Genomic DNA, 9,168 nt, shown 5'->3' with positions numbered 1-9,168 from the left:
CGACCCAGGACTGGAATCCTTTGGCCAGGCTTGTGTCCACTCGCGTGGAGTTGATTGTCACGATGGACCATCTCAAGGAGGACAGCAAATCATCAAAATTCTCCTGCAAGATACAAAGACAATTCTCGGGACAAGTTAGCCACTTTTATAAAGTTCTCATATGGTACACTGGTCACACATAAGGCTGGAGTTTTCCAATCATAGCCCAATTGGGCAAGCTGCCATAAGCTATCCACCTGTTCTTGCATTAGGTCAATTTTTTAATTAAGAACCATTATTCCACCTCTAATAGATGTATCTATGGTAGCCTGCTGATCCAGGGCTGTAGCCACTGTGGTAGATAACTGATTGAGCGTCTTTGTTCTTCATGATATAGGCCGTGCTGCCCCAGTGGCACCTAGGAAAAACCCAGGCCCTGTTTGTTGATATTAGATTTAAGATTTATTGGCTCCCGTATTCCTTGCCTGGTACGGTGGCCTCGGGTTCCAGAGCCAGCCCGCCATCCAAGGGCTGTGCGCGGCCCTGGGCCTGCTCGCTGCGCGGCTCCGCGTGTCCCAGGCCAGGAAGTGGCGGCTCCACCCCCAGGCGCCCCCGCCTTCCCTGCGGGGCCAGCCCAATCCTCCGCAGCTGTGTTGGTGGGGGAGTGTGGCGGGAGCAGACATCCCGACCGAGGAGGCACAGGCGGCAACATCTCAAGGTCCGCACCAGAGCCGCTGCGGCTCAAAGGGCCGATGGGAGAGGCGGCAAACAGGGCCGCTTCCCTACTAGCAAACTCTCAACACCTGTGCCACAGCAAAAGCGGCTGTAAACTCTCACAGATCCAGCCAACGACCCAATCACCCCGAAATCCAAGGGCCCTTCGCATCTATCTCCCTGCGGAACCCGAAACACCAGACAAGCCAAGCGTATATACAGCAATCTTTCAGGAGGACTTGAGTTCCTAAAATGCTAAGCAGTTCTTAAAAACTTAAGTCGCACTAAGTAGATGTAATACGGTACTGCCTGTTTACTGCGGCTAAACCTTAATTGTGCTTTTATTATGATAATTACGACCAGCCCTGCCTGAAGTCAGCATAGTTTAGCATAGCCAAGTGGAACCAGAGCCATTTTAGCCTCAGAGACCCTCACAGTTTTAGGTACATTGCAAGCCTTCTGGTCTGGCTGCTTGTGGCACTGCTCTCATTTTCGGTACTGCTGTGACACCCTCCAGGCCAGGCACCAACTGAACTGGCGCAACGTGCCCCCCACCATAGCCACCGAGCAAAGCTCCGCTCCAGCCGCAGCTGCACCCACTCCGAGCCCAAACCGGTGTACAGAGCAAAGCAGAACTCAGAGAAGCAGGTTTGCTGCTCTGCAACCATTGAAAGGACCTCATTTAATCTTTTAGGGAATTTGGGCGCCGTTAGTCTCTTTGGCTGCTTCCTGCTGAATTGGGATGCTGCATTTTAGGGGTAAACACTACAACATTTCAGGAGGTCTCGGTGATTCAAACCACATAAATCCCAAGTACACCCTTAGGCTCTCCTTTTCTGTGGAGACGAAAACAGAACCTCTTTTCCAAAACATCATATCCTTAGCAGTTTCTAAATTTAAATATCTTTCTCCTGTCCAGTACATAACAGACAACACACATAACATAACATAAAGCTTTTGACCTTGTAAATCGGCCTTCTCCCCCATTTTTACTTTCTTAGAATCACTGGGGGGTCCTTTTTAACTTATTTTCTTTTCTGTCTCCCCCATTCTTTACCAGAGGGTCATTTTTAACTTATCTGGGTGCGCGCACAACCTCCCACTGCTGCTCAGTTTCTGATATGCTCTCTGGACTTTAGAGCGTACCTCTCTGAGCATGCATGCCTGCAGTTCTGAATCCTCCTTGTGTCCAAGGAGTCTCCGGCGGTGCGAGTAGTTGTCAGGGTCCCCTGGCGTCTCAGGTTTCGAGCACCAGTTGTCCTGCGCAGGACACAGGATCCTTCTGCAGAAATAGCTTTAATCCTCTTGGGAGCTAGAGCACAAGCCACATGGCGGAGACCCAGATATGATGGAACCCATCCCTTATATAGGAAACAGACCCTGCTTCGGACGTGTCACTCTTGGATTGGTCCGCTGCTCCCAGTCCCAGGTGATGCCTCGGGAGTAGGCGGGGACACAGAAGTGGAAAGTTACCAACACATGTGCGTTCACCTGGCGGTGAAGCCGGATGTCAGCGCCATCTTGATGATGGAGAATGTGGCTGCGGCCTTCTACAATTTTGCTTTGCAAGAAATTATCAATTGAAGATAGCTTCTGGGTTAGGGATGGAGGCACGTGTCGACTTCCCCTCTCAGCGCTAGGACCACACCTGGCTTAGAATCCTGGAGACCCTGGGCATATTGCCACAGTCCGCACAAAGTCATTTATGTGTCAGCTCTGGATCTCACCATCTTTCTACCTCCTGCTAGGCAGAGTTCCCTGAAGTCCGAGAAGAGGAATTTGATGGAGACCTCCCATTTAGTACTGGGTACACCAAGGTCTCTCACTCTCTGCATGCCGTTCAGCTGTGGGTCACTGTATTCGTCCCATCTGCAGCAGAAGAGTTTTTTGTTGTTGTTGTTGTTGTTGTTGTTGACTGCAGAGCAAGGCGCTGACCTATGAGTCTTATAGAATGTCACTAGGAGTCCTTCGATTGCTGAGCTCCCACAACAGAACAGTAGTGTTTGGTTTTACTCTCCGTTCCTACCTTATCTACTCTCAAGCTCTTGGCCACCCAAGTAGTATCAGGGGTGGTGTCCACCTCTTGGAGTGGGACTTTCCTGACACTTCTTAAACATTTATCTGCATCTAAGACCTTTATCCTGAGGTCGGAACTCACATCTCCAGTTTTAGACTGGATGTCTCACCTGGTTAGTTCCCAGGCACTACAAATTAAAGTATTTCTAAGACTGGAAGAACCCCATTGTCATTCCAAAATTTCCATGCTTCCTCTCTGAATAATATCAACATCAGAAAAGCATTTACATTCCTCATCTCATTTCCTTCAGCTTTCACGTTTTAAGTCACCTGGGCAGTTTCCAAGTGCTCCCCTTAAAGTTCAAAGCTAAAGTCACTTCACCAAACCCACTGACTATGATCTTCACACTCTGTGCACCACAGCCCCTTCACCCAATTCACATCTGTCTATGCTCTAGTTGGATTTGTATGTATTTTCTGGTAGCTGACTCTGTTCTTTCTTCCTGCTGGCAGTCATGTGCTTTCCATAATTAAGAAGTAAGCCACAGCTCTTTCCAAGCCGGCACTCCGGCGAGCCATGTTCAGCTCGAGCGCCAAGATCGTCAAGCCCAATGGCGAGATGCCGGACAAGTTTGAGTCCAGCATCCCTCAGGCGCTGCTTGAGCTGGAGATGAACTCGGATCTCAAGGCGCAGTTGCAGGAGCTTAACATCACCGCGGCCAAGGAAATTGAACTTGGTGGTGGCTGGAAAGTCATCATAATTTTTGTACCAGTTCCTCAGCTGAAATCCTTCCAAAAAAATCCAAGTCCGGCTGGTTCGTGAATTGGAGAAAAAGTTTAGCGGGAAACACGTAGTCTTCATTGTTCAGAGGAGGATTCTGCCCAAGACAACTCGGAAAAGCCGTGCGAAAAATAAGCAGAAGTGCCCCAGAAGCCGCAGTGCACGACGCCATCCTTGAGGACCTGGTCTTCCCGAGTGAGATTGTGGGCAAGAGGATCCGTGTGAAACTGGACGGCAGCCGGCTCATAAAGGTTCATTTAGACAAAGCACAGTAGAATAACGTGGAGCACAAGGTGGAAACTTTTTCTGGTGTGTATAAGAAGCTCACGGGCAAGGATGTTAATTTTGAATTCCCAGAGTTTCAGTTGTAAAGAAAATGACTAAATAAAGTGTCATTCGAAAAAAGAAAAAAAAGAAAAAGTAAGCCACAGTCCCCTTAACTTGTATGTTGGTGCTTCTGGCTCATGATCCCCAATACCAACCTTTTCAAACTCATTACCCCAAAAGCACCTCTTTAACTTCCCATCTAACTTATACTGAAGGCAAGTTGCTTATGCACATTAAGGGACTTTATAACACCGATTCATATCAAATTGCTTCACGTTTTTTTCTGGAATTCTCTGCATTTTCACCTGGAAAGTGTCTGTTCATCTATTCCAGCTCAGCTCCATTATTAAAATCTCTATGAAAATTGTCTTATCACACATCAACAACTGTGTCTGTTTCCCTTTTGTATATCCAGTTTTGGAGCCTAGCATAGCATTTAAAACACAGGAGTCAGTAAGTACGTGCTTGGGGAAGTTGTAAGAAAATTAATAAACAAATGTCTGTAACAAGGATAAATAACAATGCAGTGTACATTCCAAAAGAACATAGAGCTGTACTTAAGAATTATAAGATCAGTGGGTGAACGCACTCCTCGCGGTCCTGATCAGTGCACTAGCAGAATATAAAAATGTCAAAGAATACTGTTGCATGGTTTTGTTAAGTCTAGTTTAGCTACTTAATCATGCTTAATCAACACAGTATTTTTTAAAAGTGGGTATTTCGAAATTTTTGTTTAATGTCCAAAGTAGTCACATTCATTACTTCACTGAATACTTCCCAAAAACTTGATAGAAGAAAAAGGTATTATTTTTAACAAATGCACACAGAACAACAACCAAATCTCAGAGAAGTTGGATACATTTTATAATTTATAAATTTAGGGAACTAATCTCATTTCTACTCACAAGAATAAATGTTCCCCAAGTTAAATATTAAACTCTACACTATCTGTGATATCTACAAATGTTTTGGAATGAGCATGGGTTGTTGGTATTATAGGATTGTTACAGAAACAAATGATTCCACCAAAGGCTATTTGAAGAGCTGTCAAAAGAGCCCCTGTCATCACCATGTCTTGAATATTCATGGGTGGTGTAAGGGGGATGTTTACTTACTTCAATGCTTGGCAAAACATAAAGGTTTGTCTCTTTGGTATGATGAGTCCCTTACTTGGTCTTGACAGATTTATGACTACTGGTTACTATCCAAAGATATATTTCCTGGTTTATTTTATTGTTTTAATCATAAATAGCGTGAAACTATATTCAAAATCCGTGCAACTAAAACGCTAAAGTTGAGCTGTGTCTAAAAAGGGATTGAGAGGAAAACTGCTCTGGAAAACCCCAGTTTTGGAGCTTCTCAGTGTTTGCGGTTTTGAGTTATAAAATCTCTTTCCAAAAGGTGTGTCAATAATAGCCAGACAAAGGAGCTGAGAGTTGACAGAATTATGCTGGGTCAACCCAAGTCGGGCCAGAACCTTTGAACACATAACACTGGAGAAAGATGGACAATGCTCTCAGACTCTGGGTCTGCTTTCATTCACTGTGCTAAACACACCAGCACGGGCTTTTCTTTCCCTGAGACTCAGTGGTCTCGCCTTTAATGATAGGTGAGCAAATATCAAATTTACATGGGTTTTATATGAGTTTAATAAACGAGAGTAGTGAAGAGCTTAATCTTGGCATGGGAGCTCACTACCATAATCCAGCACTCAGGAGACTTAGGTAGCAGCTTTCCTATGAATTCAAGGCCAGTCTATACTACAGAGATGGTTACAGCTCGGTCTTGGCTAAACTAAATCCCTGCCTCAGCAGAACAAAAAAAAAAGAACAAAGGTATACGAAGTTAAGATTGGATATACCATTAAAATGTTGCTCAATATGTTGAGACTATTTGTATTATTGCTGTTAATGTTAGTGGATTATCTTAAATAAGTCACAGGAGTTCGTGTAGATTTGCTCTGATAAAGTCAGTTGGGGATAGACACTAGAATTCTGGCAAAGAGAAGAAACTGTCATAGGTATCCTGTTTTCTTTGGAGAGTCTCTGCATATCTTAGATCTACAGCCCTGGCCTCATCCTCTCACATGTAAAGGCTTTTCAGCCTTCCTCTTCAGAAGCACTGTTCGGAGTGCAGGTGTTCTATCTGTCTGTCTGTCTGTCTTTTTCCCCTTGACATCCTTGTGTATATCCCTACCACACCTTCCACTGACTTTTTCTTCATTTTTTTTCTCTGATGATGCAACCCACCTAGATAGTTACATTTGGATCAAACTGTGCTATGGCATAACTCTTCTATTTTACATATAAGAAACAGACCTGAATTTTTCAGGACATCATTGCATAAAACTCAGCTTATGAATTAATAACTCATGCTGCAGAGAGATGTGAAAAATATTCTATGCTATAGAAATCTATAAAATAAAGTATTCTATAAACTGAGCTACACTAGCCAATGCTTCTAGCCAAAGATAAGATTTAATGTGCAGAGGCATATTCAACAATAACAAGAATAAGTTCACCGTAAGTGGTCTTAAGTAATCATCTTACATTTTTAAAAGAAAAATGACACACAGTCTATTTCCGTTTCCTTTTTTCTCTTCAGATGTTAGAAGATGGAACTATATAGAAGATACTAAGAAACATCACGAATTTCCAAAAGTCATGTACTTAGGACAAATGACATCCACTTAAATAACCCACACCACCCAATAATAAAAACAAACTGCTCAGAGGAGCCCTTGCAAGTGTGGCACTAAATTGCTCAGAAGTCTTAGAAGCTGGATGTTAATCATGGCAAAGATCTTAACTCTAAGGATGTTTCAGAAAGGGCCAATAGGCCAACAAGATGATTGTCAGTCAGGAATAAGATAATGATTAGCTATAACTAAATAGCTGGATTACTTACTAGGTTCCACATATTACTCAGATAGTTATTACTGTAAATTCTTATAAGATTATATGCAATTCTGAGTTTTGTTCATTCAGAAGGTTGGTTTTAGTCAACTTTTATTAGCAAAGAACAATTTACTGTTGTGTTTTGTATCTGAAGAAAGTCGCTGTCTTTGCATAGTGTCACAGAAGCTACGAATACACGCTAGGAATTCAAATTTGCATTATCAGATAACAGGAGAATTCACATCTAAAAGTTGAGACAAATCTTTCTAGGAATTGTCACATGTTCCTGAGGGTGAAGTGTTGTAGCTTCTTGTAGACCAGATTGCCTGCATATGGTGATCTTTTCTATCCTAAGATGTAGCAGATTCTGTCTCCTCATTTTATCAGAAACAATGCCCCCCCAGGCTTCTGGTGAACTCCAGCAGCAGGCACTAAATTAGACTTGACACGATTTTCCATTGCAGGTAAAGCAAACAAAACAAAAGAGAAAAACTTTCAAAGACTGAAAAACCTTCAAGGAAAAGTTTTAGATACAAGAGAACAAGAAGGATTCTGATCCTAAGTGTGAGAATTAACTGTCTTCCATGCTCCTGACCTCAAGGATGAAAATAACTGCCATCACACAAACCAGTTCTCTTCAAGGTGGTTCTTATTTTTACTCGATTGGCATCTTAGAGTGAACTATCAGTTTAGGCCTAGATAAAAACACCTTCAAACCCAGCATGTACCCAAATACTCCAGCCAACAGTGAGTCACCAAAATCCTGCTGCAACAATGAAACTCTATTGATAACTAAGTGGAAGACGTTCCTTGTGAAGGAGGAGCAGTCTGATACAACATGTCAAGAGAATTATGAGGAAACAGCTCAGAACACTTTAATAAATCTATTCTGGGGTGTATGAATTATGCCTGCCTCTCTTTAACACTGTCGTGTATGTGATGTCTTCTGTATGGCCACTACACCCGTGAGTAAATCAAGTCTAGGGGAGCAGTGGTCTGAGAGTGAGTGCATTCAGCCACTGCTAACAAAGTCCAGAGTAATTTCTTGAAATGAAATGCCCATCTGTGCATGTTTGCTGGAGGTGATCATCACTTACCCTACCTGCGTTAACTTCGTCTTCAGCTACCTGTTGCTCAATGTTGGATGATCTGTCATATTCATTTTATTTTATGGTTTCCTTATTATGCTATTGTGCAAAATACTTAGAACTAAGAATCTTCCTGCAATTTGTGTTTTTTCATACAGTAAATGACTTTCAAAAGGACAGCATGTTTACTCTCTCCTAGAGTAGATGGACAGACCAGTGTGACAAGGGAAAGACTAGGAATAGTGTCATATGTGTAGGCTAGGTAAACTCTCCAAAGGCTCTTGATAAATAATGCGCATAAAATTATGTGGAATTCAACAATAATTTTTACTAAGAATCTGAGCACCAAGGAAAATAAAAATTATATAGAGTATATGAGATGTGTTCTGTAAAGTAGAAGCCAACCATAATAAAATATCATTGATTCAGGGCCTGATACCTTCAAGAGGGAAATTCAGTACCTAAAAAAACACCTGAAGTTATCAAGAAAATTCTCTTAAAAAAATCATAAAACAAATTGGGCATTCATCACTGTATAGCAGAACCAGTTGGCCAGGGGAAAACTTTTCATAAATTATAAAAGAACTTCATTATTTTTTCTAGTAATTGATAAATTGCTATCATTTACCTAATGCCTCTTCCACTCACCCAAATCAGTGTCATTACTACTTAACTTATCTACGTGGCCCTGCTGGAGAAAGTGTCTTCAATATCAATTCATCAAATAAGCACTGGACTGTAAATAGGTGGATGGTTAAAATGAAACAACATGGCTTCCTAATGCAAAAAAAAAAATTACCAATATATAATATTTTTTCATTATTTGTGGTAAGTCAGATTATAGTTTACATTTACTTTCAATTATGTAATTTCTATTAGAATGTCAAATATTTAGGAGTCTATGTTTATGCATGTATATACATGGGAGAACATATGTTATAAATATTTATGTATGATTATATAAAGCACAAACCACTTTACAAAATGGACTTTCCTTTTAGTCTAAGTTTGAATCAATTCAGTTCTGTAAACAATGTCTGCAACAATGTTTCCAACTCTTTCAACTATGTTAATGTTTACAATGCTAGTATAGTTCATAAACCTTTAAGAAGTAACTATAGTTTTCCTTTCACATCATATATTGTGACCACACATGACGACACAAAGCTTCCTTGAAGCCAGAACTTTTAAAATGGTTTTCTCATTCTTTATGAGCTTTCATCCATGTATGTATATGTAAGTTTGATTAAACTCTGATAGACTTTTAATAAATATTTAAATAACTGCATTGTTTATTTATGAATAAAAATCAACACAATATTTAACAACTTAAAAATATCAAACATTTATCAAATCAAATAGTCTC

General features: G+C 41.3%; 1 pseudogene; it reads left to right on the top strand.

Moving 5' to 3' along the window:
• Window positions 1-3,284: 3,284 nt before the first annotated feature.
• On the top strand, window positions 3,285-3,910 carry LOC125392157 (small ribosomal subunit protein eS7 pseudogene; annotated as a pseudogene).
• The last annotated feature ends 5,258 nt before the right edge of the window (window positions 3,911-9,168 follow it).

This window comes from Myodes glareolus, chromosome 12, assembly GCF_982192425.1.
Source record: "Myodes glareolus chromosome 12, mMyoGla1.1, whole genome shotgun sequence".
NCBI lineage: Eukaryota > Metazoa > Chordata > Mammalia > Rodentia > Cricetidae > Myodes > Myodes glareolus.
Note: the sequence above shows the minus strand (reverse complement) of the source record. Positions and strands in the feature narration are given on the sequence as shown.